The 13,540-nt window shown below is 38.0% G+C and overlaps 1 protein-coding gene and 1 pseudogene across 1 annotated transcript in view; one reads left to right on the top strand and one right to left on the bottom strand.

Moving 5' to 3' along the window:
* The window catches only part of MME (membrane metalloendopeptidase), a 261,860-nt gene that overhangs the window by 215,441 nt on the left and 32,879 nt on the right, over positions 1-13,540 (bottom strand). The gene's annotated exons all lie outside the window — the stretch shown is intronic.
* LOC112415924 (28S ribosomal protein S12, mitochondrial pseudogene) lies at positions 3,288-3,704 on the top strand (annotated as a pseudogene).

Genomic DNA, 13,540 nt, shown 5'->3' with positions numbered 1-13,540 from the left:
TTTTCAAGAAACCAGCTCTTGGTTTCATTGGTCTTTGTTTTGTTTTCTTTTGTTTTTTGGTTTTCTTGAGGGGGGGTTGCTGTTTTGCTTCCACTCTGATCTTTATTATTTTGCTGACTTTGGGCTTGGTTTGTTCTTCTTATTCTAGTTCCTTTAGATGGTAGATTCAATTGTTTATTTGAGAATGTTTCTGTTTCTTTATTAGGCCTGTATCTCTATAAACTTATCTCTTAGAACTGCTTTTGCTGTGTCCCATACATTTTGGAAAGTTGTGCTTTTATTTTAATGTGTATCAAGGTATTTTCTGATTTCTCCTTTGATTTCTTCATTGATCTATTGGTTTTTTTGTAGCATGTTCTTTAGTCTCCTTATATTTGTGTTTTATCCATTTTTCTTCCTGTAATTGACTTCTAGTTTCATACTGTTGTGATCTTAAAGATACTTGATACAATTTTTATCTTCTTAAATTTGTTGAGACTTGCTTTGTGGCCTACCATGTTATCTATCCTGGAGAATGTTCCATGTGCACTTGAAAATAATGTGTATTCTGTTATTTTTAGATGAAATGCCCTGTATATATCTATTAAATCAACTGGTCTTATGTGTCATTTAAAATTTCAGAGACTGAAACTACCCCACCTCACCCCTACCAAGCAAGAGGAGATTCTGCCAGCAGACTGCCTTTGTAATCAAGCTGCAACTCTTCTCTTGGTCTCTAGCCTGAATCCCTATCTTGGAGATTTTGAGTTTACCAAGCCTATACAATTGCTTGAGTTAAATTTGTTGTTTTTAATCTGGATCTGGTTAAACAGGTATGTCTAGTGTATGAAAGCTCATTGAGCTGGGCTCTATAAAGAGTCACTTCTCTATATGTTCATTAAACTTCATTAAAAAGTTAACAAAAATGGCTTCAAATCTGGGAAATATGTCCCTATACAAATTATAAAAGCAGAAGTGAAGCTAATTGTTATATAAACCAGTTGTAACTATAAAGGTGAGAACATTGGGAGCAACCACTTTATAATCACCAAAGACATAGGTTAGGACTTCAGGTTGCATAGAGATTTTGCATTATGTTCATAAGGGATGTTAGTATGTAGCTTTCCTGAAGTGTCTTTTCAGATTTTGTTTTTAGGGTAGTGCTGAAACCATAGAATAAGTTGGGAAGTATATATTTCTTTTCAATTTTCTCAAAGACTTTGTTTAGGGTTGGTAACATTTCTTCCTTCAATGTTTGGGAGAATTCCTTTTATGGGAAGGTTTCTAACTATAAACTCAATATTTTAATAGATATTGGGCTATTCCAGTTATCAACTCCTTGAGTGAGGGTTGGTAGACATTCAATTATTTTTTTCCTTTTCATCTAAGTTAAGTTTATTGGCATAACGTTCATAACATTCCTTTATTATCCTTTTTGTATCCTTTAATATCCTTTAAGTATGTGTAGGATATGTAGTGATGCTGCCTTTCTCATTTCTGATACTGGTCATTTATGTCTTTGTTTTTTCTGACCTGTCAGACTGATCAGATTTGCTAGAGATTTATCAGTTTTATTGATCTTCATAAAGAACCAGGTTTTGATTTCATTAATTTTCTCTATTATTCTTTCTGGATTTTACTGATTTTGGCTTTGATCATTTCCTTTCTTCTGCTTAATTTGAATTTTTTGTTTGTTTATTTGCTTGTTTTTTGGGTGTTTTTGGTGGTGTGTGTGTGTGGGTTTTTTTGTTTGTTTGTTTTTTGGGCTGTGTTGGGTCTTTGTTGCTGTGCAAGGGCTTTCTCTAGTCGCGGCAAGCAGGGGCTACTCTTCGTTGCAGTGTGCGGGCTTCTCACTGTGGTGGCTTCTCTTGTTGTGGAGCACAGGCTCTAGGTGTGTGGGCTTCAGTAGTTGTAGCACGCGGGCTTAGTAGTTATGGCTCACTGGCTCCAGAGCGCAGGCTCAGTAGTTGTGGCGCACGGGTTTAGCTGCTCCGTGGCATGTGGGATCTTCCTGGACCAGGGATCAAACCAGTGTCCCCTGCATTGGCAGGTGGATTCTTAACCACTGTGCCAGCAGGGAAGTCCTTAATTTGAGTTTAACTTACTTTTCTGAATGTAGAAATTGAAGTTATTAATTTGTTCCCTTTTTTCTTTTCAAATATGGCCATTGCTGCTATAATTTCCCCCTAAGTATTCCTTTAGCTGTATCCCACATTTTCATTCAGTTTAAAGTATTTTCTGTTTTTTAAAACATTTCTTCTTTGACTTCTGGGCTATTTTGAAGTATTTTTTCAGATATCTTTCTATTATTGATTCTAATTTAACTCCATCATGGCTACACAACATATTTTGCATAACATGAATCCTTCCTAGTTTAATAAAACTTGTTTTTTTGCCCTGAATATGATTTATTTTTGGTAAATGCTTAATGTGCAGTTGAAAAAATGTGTATTTTTTTGTTTCTGGGTGGAATAGTCTCAATTTGGTTGATAGTGTTATTCAAGTGTTATTGATTTGCTATTCAAATCAATATATTGTTATTGATTTTCTGGCTACCCGTTCTATAAATTATTGAGTGGTGTGTTGAAAACTCCATCTATAATTGTGGGTTTGTCTATGTTTCTTCACAGACTTATGTTTTTCTTCATGTAATTTGCAGCTCTGTTATTAGGCATGAAACCATTTAGAATTCTATGTCCTTTGAATGAATTGAGTCCTTTATCATTTATTAAATGGACCTCTTTATCCTTGACAATATCCTTTGCTCTAAAATCTACACTAATATTTGTGATTAATGCTCACATAGTATATCTTTTCCCACCCTTTAGCTTTGGCCTATTTGTGTTTTTATATTTAAAGTAGGTTTCTTCTAAGCAGCATATATTTGGGTCTTGCTCTTTTTTAAAATCCAAATTTTTAATTGGAGTACTTTGATCATTAATAATTAATGTGATTATAGGTATAGTTGAGTGCAAATCTATCATCTTATTATTTGTTTTCTATTTTTCCATACGTTCTTTGTTCCCCTTTATTGCTTTTCCTGACTTCTTTTGGATTAAGTATTTTTTATTATTTCATTTTATCTCTTTTACTGGCTTAGTTATAATTCTTTGTTGTGTGTGAGCATGTATGTGTGTGTGTCTGTGTGTGTAGGGTTGCTGTAGGTTCAAAGTATACATGTTTAACTTATCACAATTTGCCTAAATGATATACCACTGCATGTATAATATAAGAACTTCACAACAGAGACAGGCCGGATTCCACGTGTCTGTGGACCCGGCTAGGGTTGGGATGTTGCAGGCGGCGGGATGTCCTGGTCCGGCCTTCTCTGTGGCCTCAGCACATTCCTAAATCATGGCCTAGCCCTGGCCTCCCTGCCTTGGGCCACGCGTCCCACAGCCACCCTGAACCAGATGCACCACCGGGGACCTCTGAAGTATCCGCCTGCGAAAGTGGGCCCCTGGGCTGGCCGGCAGCAGCTGAATGGCGCGGTCCTGAGCACGTTCATCTGCAAGCCTGAGAAGCCCAACTCGGCCAACCGCAAATGCAGCCACGTGCGGCTCACCACTGGTCGGGAGGCTGTCTGCTTCATTCCCGGAGAGGTCCACAGCCTACAGGAGCACCACGTCATGCTCGTGCAGGGCAGCTGCAGGCAGGACCTGCCAGGCGTCAAGTTCACCGATGTGTGCAGCAAGTACGACTGTGGCCACGTGCAGAAAAAGTGACCCCCTCCCCACCTCCCCCCGGATACGGCGGTGTTCACGGCAGAACAACAACCTTCCCCACGGGGCTCCTGCAGTGTCCTTGGGAAGCTACTCCAGCTCTAGAAGTAGCTGGCCCTGGTTCAAAGCCTGGCCACCTCTTCCATCAGGGCCACCATTAACCCATAGTGGCCCTGGCTGTGAATCAGAAAAAAGGCGCCCCTCTCCCAACACCCTTGATTTCCATGCTGATGCCAGGGACCTCTTCTGCTGTACTGCCATCAGCTGGGAAGGGGCTGCAATATACACAGAGACACCGCCCCGCCCCCACCCGACCCAGGTTGTGACCAGAACCCCCTTGTGTGGTAGTCGCCCTCTGTGTGGTCTTGGCCACTGACATCCCTTCTGACCTCAGTTTCCTCCTGCAGAAAAAAATAGCTCCACTCGCAGTATCCCCTTTATTGGATTTGGTGAAGATTAAACTAGATGCTTTATGGGCGTAACGACAACAAAAATGAACTTCACAGTAGTATACTTCCATGTCTCCCTTACCTGGCCTCTGTGACACTGTTATCGTATATTTCACTTCTACGTATGTTACACACCATATACTGCTATTATTTCTTCTTTAAACAGTCTGTTAGCTTTTAAACACATTTAAATAATAAAAAAGTCTTTCCACTTATGTAATTACTATTTCTGTTGCTTCTCATTCCTTTGCATGGATCCATACTTTCATCTGGTGTCATTTTCCTTCTGCTTAAAAGACTTTAATATTTCTCAGAGCAAAAAGTTTACTAGCGATGAATTCTTCCAGCTTTTGTATTTCAGAAAAGTCTTAATTTTACCTTTGTTTTGAAAGGTATTTTTCCTGGGTGAAGAATTCTAAGTTGACAGGTTTTTAAAAAACTTAAAACTCTGCTCTAGGGCTTCTCTGGTGGCGCAGTGGTTGAGGGTCTGTCTGTCGATGCAGGGGACATGGGTTCGTGCCCCGGTCCGGGAAGATCCCGTATGCCGCGGAGCGGCTGGGCCCGTGAGCCATGGCTGCTGAGCCTGCGCGTCCGAAGCCTGTGCTCCGCAACGGGAGAGGCCACAACAGTGAGAGGCCTGCGTACCGCAAAAAAAACACACAAAAACAAACAAACAAAAAAAACCCCTCTGCTCTATAGTCTATGGTGTCTTCTTAGTTCTTACCACACCAAATCTAATTTCCTGTGCTTACAATTTAAGGCTCATCCTATAAATTGACTGATTTTCCCTCTACTCCTTAAAAGTAATCCTCAAACCCAGGCATGCTATTCTCCTTCCTAGTCCTATATTTATTCTTCTTCCTTTCTCTGTAACTTTACCTCCATTTTTATCTCCTTCACCCTTCAAGTTCTCTCAAAAGTTTAAAGCCTTGCCTTCTCTAAGAGGCCTTTCCTTCCAAGTTATTTACAGTTTTCTTCATCACCATCTGCTTTTACAGCTCTTGGACTATCAGAATTTTCATCATTAATTATATACAGCATTTTTTGCGTTTTTCCTGATCTTATCTTGCCTGTTTGATGAAAGCTCTTTAAGAAAACTGAGTAATTTATACTGTTTATGCCCTCTACACCATCCTCTTTCTGTACCTCCTGCCCCTATCAGTTTTGTAGCTGCTTTTAAAAGATTTGATTAACAAGGGACTTGATAATTCACTGAACTAGGTAGGTATTATCTTTGGGAATCTGAAAGTAATTTATTAACAGGGTCAGAAGTCATACCAGAAAGGCCAATTTCGCCAACTCTAACCAGAGCAAAAGATTTGCATTCCCAATACAAACATCAAGCTTTAGGAAAAATATACTGCTATTCAAAAACTGGTATCATTTTGGTTCTCATGATTTTCATAATGGTCAAGGTGATCAAGTGACTAGACTCATTTTCCAGCAGGGATTGTGGCACTCATTTGGCCCGAACATTTTTTACATGAAGATGAGGACAGATTAATAGTTGTTCTTATACAACATGGGTTATGTTGGACTCCCTTAGTTAGGATTCCTACCAAGTTAGTTTCACAGAGAGGAAGATAGAGACCTGAATTACTGACACTTTTATTCTCAACTTCCAGGTTTAGAAATAGTATTTCTTTCTAGCCATGAATGCTCCACATTAATTTTATGTGCACTCATGCCCAGGCTTGTCAGATACTAAATGTATATGTCTCCAACTGAATAAATAAGAATGTACTTATAATAAATTGACCATTTAGTGTTTTCTGGGCTTCATCTTAGTTTCTTAGCTGTAATGCCCATGAACTCAACACCATTACTGCCCTTAGATTTTAGAGAACATTCATGAATCTATCTTTGCATCTATCTATCTAAATATCTATAATCTATCTAAATATCAATCTATCATCTATTTACCTCTTTCCCTATCTATAAATATCTGTATATAAATCAGTGAGTCATTCATTCATACATTTTTTATTTTTTTGAGTTAACTAAATCACATTGTTTAATATTTCTTACCCAACCCCCAAATTTGATATCACATAACTCAAATCCTTTTTCTCTTACACCTCAGTTTATAAATTCGATTTAACCCAATATTTCCAATCATTTTCAATTTTATTCAATTTTCAATAAATGTCCCAAATGTTTTCTGTGCCACTCTGTTGGAAAGAACCTTAACTACTTTTAGCTTCCTGAGATGTCACCAGAGTAAATGCACCTGAGACCATATTCATATTTGTTTTTGGGGGAAGATAGGGCTGGAGTAGCTATAATGCTTTGCCAGAAAACCTGTGTTAAGGCAGGTGCAAGAGGACCAATGTGTCAAGAACAATGACGAGTACAGAGATATTATGCTACCTGCAAATTAAAAAATTAGTCTGTCACAGTTTCATGGATGCTAGTAGAACACTCAAGACTCCTGGGTCTAAGACAAAAGATTTTATTATTCGTAGCAGTATCAGTAGCCAAAGAATCAAAATTATTTTGTGCCAGTTCTTTGAGCCCCAATTTCCACAAGATAACATGAAAAGGTGACATCGGCATACACAGTGGGCTGCACTTGAGAAAACTTGAGCTTAGAGAAAGCTTCTATAATGGTTAATAAGCATGTCTGTTTTTTACTCTGCTGGGAAACACTATCCCTATCTTCCAAGACTGCTGTACAAACATCCTTGAAATGATAGTCCAGAACCAAGTCAATCTTTGCTCAGAAGATGTGCAGAATCACAAGAGACCTATGGAGAGTTATCTTCAGTACAAGGGAATATTGGTTTGGGATTCGTCCTTTGAAATAAAGTCTTTCAGAATAAACAGGCAGCTCAATGAGACAGAAATAATTTCTGCCTTATATAAGGATATAATTAATTTTACCACCTGAACTAAAAATTTTATTTGTTATTGTTTCTGCAATGCAATTCTGACACTGACTACCCAGAATGAGTGCAGACTCCACAGATTAAGCAGTCCTCCACAAGACTCCCCTCACTTCAGACACCAGCCACAAGCTCCAGAGTTCTCAGGTCACCTACATCTCTGACCAGCCGCAAACTCACGGGTTCCCACTACCCCTTCAGGTTCAACAACTTAATAGAATGACTTACAGAACTCAGGGAAGCATTACACTTACAGTTACAGTTCTATTATAAAGGATACAAATGAGGACCAGCCAAAGAGGGACAGGCATAGGATGAAGTCTGGGAGAATCCTAAACATGAAGCTTCTGTGTCTTTAGAATGTGCCACTCTCTTGGCACATCAGTGTATGATAACCAACCACAGGAGCTCGCTCAGGCTTCAGAGTTTTTACTGGGCTTTCATTATATAGGAATGGTTGATCAAATCATTGGCCACTCCTCCCCTTCTCAGAGGTTCGACACTGAGTTGACATCATGTGGTTCAAAGTCTCAATTCTCTAAAATATAGTTGGTATTTCTGGAATGACCAGCTCCCATCCTGAAGTTAACTTGGGGTCTTCCATGAGTTGTCTCATTAGCATAACTCAGGTGTGGCTGATGGGTTCACCAACAAAGGCATTTCTATCACTCGGGAAATTCCAAAGATTTAGAGGCTCATTCCCAGGAATCAGACACCAAGATCAAACAAATGCTTCATTATATAACAGCTTCCTTCTTATTCTCCCAGATATATGCAGCAATAATTTTGTAAAGTGGGAAAAAGGAGGAGGAGGGGAGGGGGAGGGGGAGAAAGAAATATAGAGTGCAACTATCGAACAATAATTTACCTGGTAAAGAGCACATGACTTTTCATTTATTGTTCTATATGTCAATGATGTCTTCTATATTCAAATTTTCTTTCCGCTATCTTCTTCAGATTGGTCCTACTTTTCTAGTCAAGGCTATTCCTAGGCATTTTGTATTTTTATTGTTATTGTGAATTACCTTACCATTTGATTTTTCCTGTTATTATTGGTGCATTGGGTTCCTATTAACGGAGTATATCTGTATCAAGAGATTATTATTTTTTAAATTAATTAATTTATTTTTGGCTGCATTGGGTCTTCATTGCTGCGCGTGGGCTTTCTCTAGTTGCAGCAAGTGGGGGCTACTCTTCATTGCAGTGCGCTGGCTTCTCATTGCACTGGTTTCTCTTGTTGCTGAGCATGGGCTTTAGGCGCGCGGGCTTCAGTAGTTGTGACTCGTGGGCTCTAGAGCAGAGGCTTAGTACTTGTGGCGCACGGGCTTAGTTGCTCTGCGGCTTATGAGATCTTTCCAGACCAGGGCTCGAACCCGTGTCCCCTGCATTGGCAGGCGGATTCTTAACCACTGTGCCACCAGGGAAGCCCCCAAGAGATTCTTTTTAACAATTTTTAAGGAATTCTTTTTTCCGTTTCCCATCCTTACGCATAGTCAGAATTTCAGGAATAGCACTAAATAATACTGGGTGAGAGTGAGATTTTTATTTTCTTTGTGATTTTTAGGGCATTCCACCAAAATTTTGTTATTTCATTATTGGGCTTTGCTTTTATCCATTTTACATCTTAAGCCTCTGTGTGACATTTCAGGTAATGACTTATGTTCTAGGGTTTGGGTTTCTCAACAGAGCACTATTGGCATTTTGGGTAGATTATTGTTTATTGTGCTGGATTGTTTCACATACAGCAGGACATTTGACGTCCCCATTTCCCAAACAAAATAACAGTAGTGACCCTCTGAAAATGGTGGTGACAATCCCAAAGGTTTTCACATATCCCTGTCTGTCCCCCAAAGGGGCAGTACCACCCCTTTTGAAAATACTTATTTTAGAAAATGTAAAAAAGCCAATCCATATCTAGGCCTGGGAACAAATTTTCCTACAGTAGCATAACTGCATGGTGTGGAGGCCTAATGAATCTTGAAGGAATAGAAAATATTCTGAGGTTTACAATACCACTAACAGGATACTGACATCCAAGTTCTGACATCCAGATTTTCAAAGTTTTGAAAATTGAAAAGACAACGAACCTTTAGGGAAGTACCTTTTTCTAGACACATTATCCCGCACGAGCCAGCTGTCAGCCACTCTGTGTCTAGAGTGCAGTCTTTTCTCCTGCCTCTATCCTCTTCTCTCAGCTTTGTTTTAATACCCACTTTGGGAGGAAGGTCTGTGGCCCCAGTACATTGAAGGTACAAATTGGGTGGTCCATGGTTTCACAGGCAAAAAGAAGTTTGAGGAATAGAGTTTCCAACAGCTCCAAGCTACATGCAAATCATTGTACTTTTATTATCCCTGAGCTGAGGACTGTTAGAGGTGCCTCATTCCAGTTCAAGAGGTTGTACCTGTAACCTTTAAAAATTGTATGAAAAATGAAAAAATTTTTAAGAAAAGAGGTTGAATCGGCCAGTAATACCAATTGTTCGTGTGTTTTTAATCAATGAAATGACTTAATTGAGTAAAACAGAGGTTTCTTGTAAATAATTGGCCTTTCATTTTATTTTATTGTGTTTTTGTGATCTCCCCTCTCTATTTTTATATTTCACTTTAATAGTATAGGGAAGGAAACCTTTTCTTGTTCCTCTACCCATCTTAGATTCATTGAGCAGAGAACCCTGCAAGTAAGACTTGATGATGAGAGAAAACCATACAAGTTTACTAACAAGTGCATTGCACACACACGGAAGTACTCAGTGATGAGTAACTCAAAGGCTAGAACCTAGGCTTATCTTAACAACAGAAAAATAAAATTTTACAGAAGTAATAAGACAAAGGAAAATGACTTTGAGTTCCTAGCGGGGCAAATTGTAGAAAGGTAGATATACTGGGGAACTAATGGAAGATAAGGACTAGTTAATAAGGTTTGTTATGTAGATTTTCCTGGTGCTGTCTCTGGGCTTATACGGGTCTAGAATTATCTCTGGGGATTAACTTCTGTCCTTTCCTGATAGAGAGAGGAGAGGGACACCTTTATAAATTTATGTTCTTTTAGGCAAATGGGGGAGGGCAGAGAGCTTTTCTTATACTTGCTGCTCAATTGCCTTCAGCTCAAAATAACTCTTATGCCAAAGTGGCATATTTGGTGGTGGCATATTCTGCTACCCTTCAATAGGAAGTTGAGAGCGAATCCCAAGTTCCTATGTCATCGTGTTCAAGGAAAACACACTCTGCTTTCCTGCTTTGGTGGCCAGATAAATTTATTAATTCATGCAAGAAATATTGGTTAAATACCTACTAAGAGCTGGATTCATGACTCTGAAGCAACTCCCTGTGTATTCATTGGGTGACGATTAATCTAATTAGATGAAATAGCCTTCTTCATGTGTTGATTTTTAAAAGTACATTCACTCAACCTTTAGACTAAGGCAATGCCTAATAGAATATCTCATGCTAGAGGAATAAAAGCAAATTAGTATGACAGGCTTTGCATTTGAAACTGACAGCACTGGGCTTAGGGATACACTGAATAAATATAAGAATTATACTGGTATCATTGTTCTTCTAATATATTTAAAAGCATATTATTTTAAAATGTATTTTATGTGCCAGAAAATTATGTCTTTGCTAGGACAGATATATCAATGATGACTGAATAATATTGAGTCTCTGTACTATAGACCTAAGTCAAATATTTGAAATTTATCTTTAAACAAAGCACAACAGTTGGCATCTTCAATACATTTATTTTTTTCATGTGGCAGAAGGCCTTTTCTGAGGCCTTCAGCAGGAAGCTAAAGTCAGGGTTTTTTTTCTCCACTGATGTTTTTCCTCTAAAAATTTCATTTTAATATTTTTTGGGCATTTTTTCTGGCTCTGTTTAAATATTTATAGTCCTTAATGATAATTTAAAAATTGTATTTTGAGTTAAACTGGCATCTTTTTGTTTTGATATTATGTCATGCTTCCTTGCTTTTTGATTTTTCCCGTCCTAGCACTGCTTATTCTACCTGTTCTCATTGACAGATCTAGTGGATCAGTGTTAATTCAAGAAATGTCTTGTTATAGTTGCACTTGGAGATATCAGCCCTGAATTTTGTGCTCTTGAGCATGTAGAGGCATGATGAAAGGTATTAAGAGACAATGTAGTGAGTGTAATGTTTATGAGCCCATCTCTGGAGCCAGGGTCCCTGGGTTGAAATCATTGCTCTCTGTTACTGTAAGCTGGTTTCTGTGTTTGAGTATCCACATGTGAATAATGGGATTATAGTAAAACTCAGCTCATAGACTTCTTGAGAGGATTACATGGGTTAAAATACATGAATTGTTGAGAACAGTGGCTGACCCATAGTAAATGCGATGTAAATATTATTATATAGCTTTAAATTTAGTTTTATCTTTTTCCTTAATGTACTTTGAGTTCTTTCCCTATATCTTGACTTGTATCTTGCAAGGTCATGCCAAGACAATCAGTTAAAAAAATTATAGTTCTGTTAAAAAAGAGCTGCTTCTTTGGAACTAACAGAATACATTTTAGAATCATGCAATGTCAGGAATTACTAGAGAGACTCTTTAAATATCGCAAACATCTTCTTTCTCATACAAATCCAGGAACAAGACTTCCAGTTATAGGTATCTAAGGCCTTACAGAGAAGTGGTGTTTTTCCTGAAACTACTCCTTGTGAGGGATTGTTATGGGATTTTACTTTTTGTCAGCTCTGAATTAGGTACCTAGTTCATGACTAAATGTCTAATACATCCTGCTGATAGACTGGCTATAAATTTCTCCAACACTGTGTATTCCAGTGACTTCTACAAGCTCATCCTACTAGGGCCCATTAGCTGATGAGGGTTACTCTGTGAAGACTCTTAATATCTCTGCCACATAATGAATACCTTTAAAACATTTGCACTACAAAAAACATTTTCTGTGCATCTCTGACAGAATATAGACAAGAAGAGACTTTTGAACTAAGGACAAAATCTAAGGGAGAAAGTTTTAAGAACAAAAATAGGTTCTTAAGGAATACTTGGGGAGAGTTCAATTCCATTACTTATGTTTTTAGAAGGGCATACCACTGCCAAGGTATGAAATAACCAGGAGGAATATTACTGAGGTGATGACAAACTTTTCCAGTAATAGCTACAAATGGTATCATTTTCTTCCAGACCCAACTTTGCAATATTTTTAAAGGGAGGCCTGGTAACACTGCAATATCTAGAAGAAAATAAAAAGGTAGGGAGGCATCCTCCCTAGTGACTGATTATACCTCAGAGACTGTGGAAAATTGAAAGCTATCTAGATAAGCAGTTTAAGGTGAGATGTTTCAGGTGTGAATGGAATTTTGAGGTGTCTGGTAAAGAAAGCACATTAATTACAAAGTGATTAGAGCTTTAAAATTAATAATCTCCTTATGTTCATTTAGTTAAACATAAGAAACATTTAAAATTATAAAGAACAGAAAGCTATTAAATCAAAACAACAATCTGGGATCAGAGTCATAATGTAATGAGACATTTTCAAGGTGAAGAATATGAAAACACAGTTGATTTTACAATAAAGTTAAAAATTCTCACAATACAAGATTGTGTTAGAACTGTTTCTAATCAATGACAACATTTATATTCTTATATTAATTTTTGAGCTATTCGATGATAATTCTGACTTCCAAAGTGCAGTTAAAAGAACCACATTTAACTTAGCTTTGAATATGTGAAGTCTTATCATCAAAAAATGATAGCTAAACGTTTTCCAAAGGCTTTGCAACCAAGTTATTTGGGTGAAAAATACAGCTTTGACTATGAACAGGCAGAAAAGATTGTTTGCCCAAATGAGGTAAAATAGAATCTGAGTGATGAATATCTTTATCAGCGTTAATGACTGACTGCTGCTGCTGCCAAAATGACGTAAGACTGGTCACACCTCTTAGTGTGCTTGCCCTTGTTGTGTGGGTCTGACGCAGTGGAACTCTTAGCTTCACGTTCACTAAGGAGAGTATTTTCCCCTGACGCAGGTGTCTCTAGATGGTCAGGGCAATAGGAACAGGAAACGGTTATGTGAGGCACAGAGCAGCAGTCTGGGTTTCCTCTGTCAGCCCCCAGTTCTCAGTTCACAGAACCCATGAATCAACCCCATACACAGAAGGGCAAAAAAGGGTAGAATGCTAGGCTTTGTGGCTTCTTTATTTTGAGAACTTCACAACTGCAATAAGCTTTTGGATTTGTATCATCATTTTAATGTAGCAAAAGCATGACATGCATACACAACCCCCACCATTGGTTTATAGTCTCCTAATACCCACTCTATTAAATTACTGATCATATCCTAACAATATTATTAATTTATTTAAAACTTTTAGCCTCCAGTTTAATCAGTTGAAATCTATTTTGTCTTTTCTTACTAATTTATACAACTGTATTAATTGATTTTTTTATTAACTTACATTTATGCAATTCATTTAGTTTTCTTTCATAACTTTTATTTTCACTCCATCTTTTTTTTTTTTTTTTT

This window comes from Neophocaena asiaeorientalis, unplaced genomic scaffold (genome assembly GCF_003031525.2).
Source record: "Neophocaena asiaeorientalis asiaeorientalis breed wild unplaced genomic scaffold, Neophocaena_asiaeorientalis_V1.1 scaffold118, whole genome shotgun sequence".
In the NCBI taxonomy this organism is placed as follows: domain Eukaryota; kingdom Metazoa; phylum Chordata; class Mammalia; order Artiodactyla; family Phocoenidae; genus Neophocaena; species Neophocaena asiaeorientalis.
Note: the sequence above shows the minus strand (reverse complement) of the source record. Positions and strands in the feature narration are given on the sequence as shown.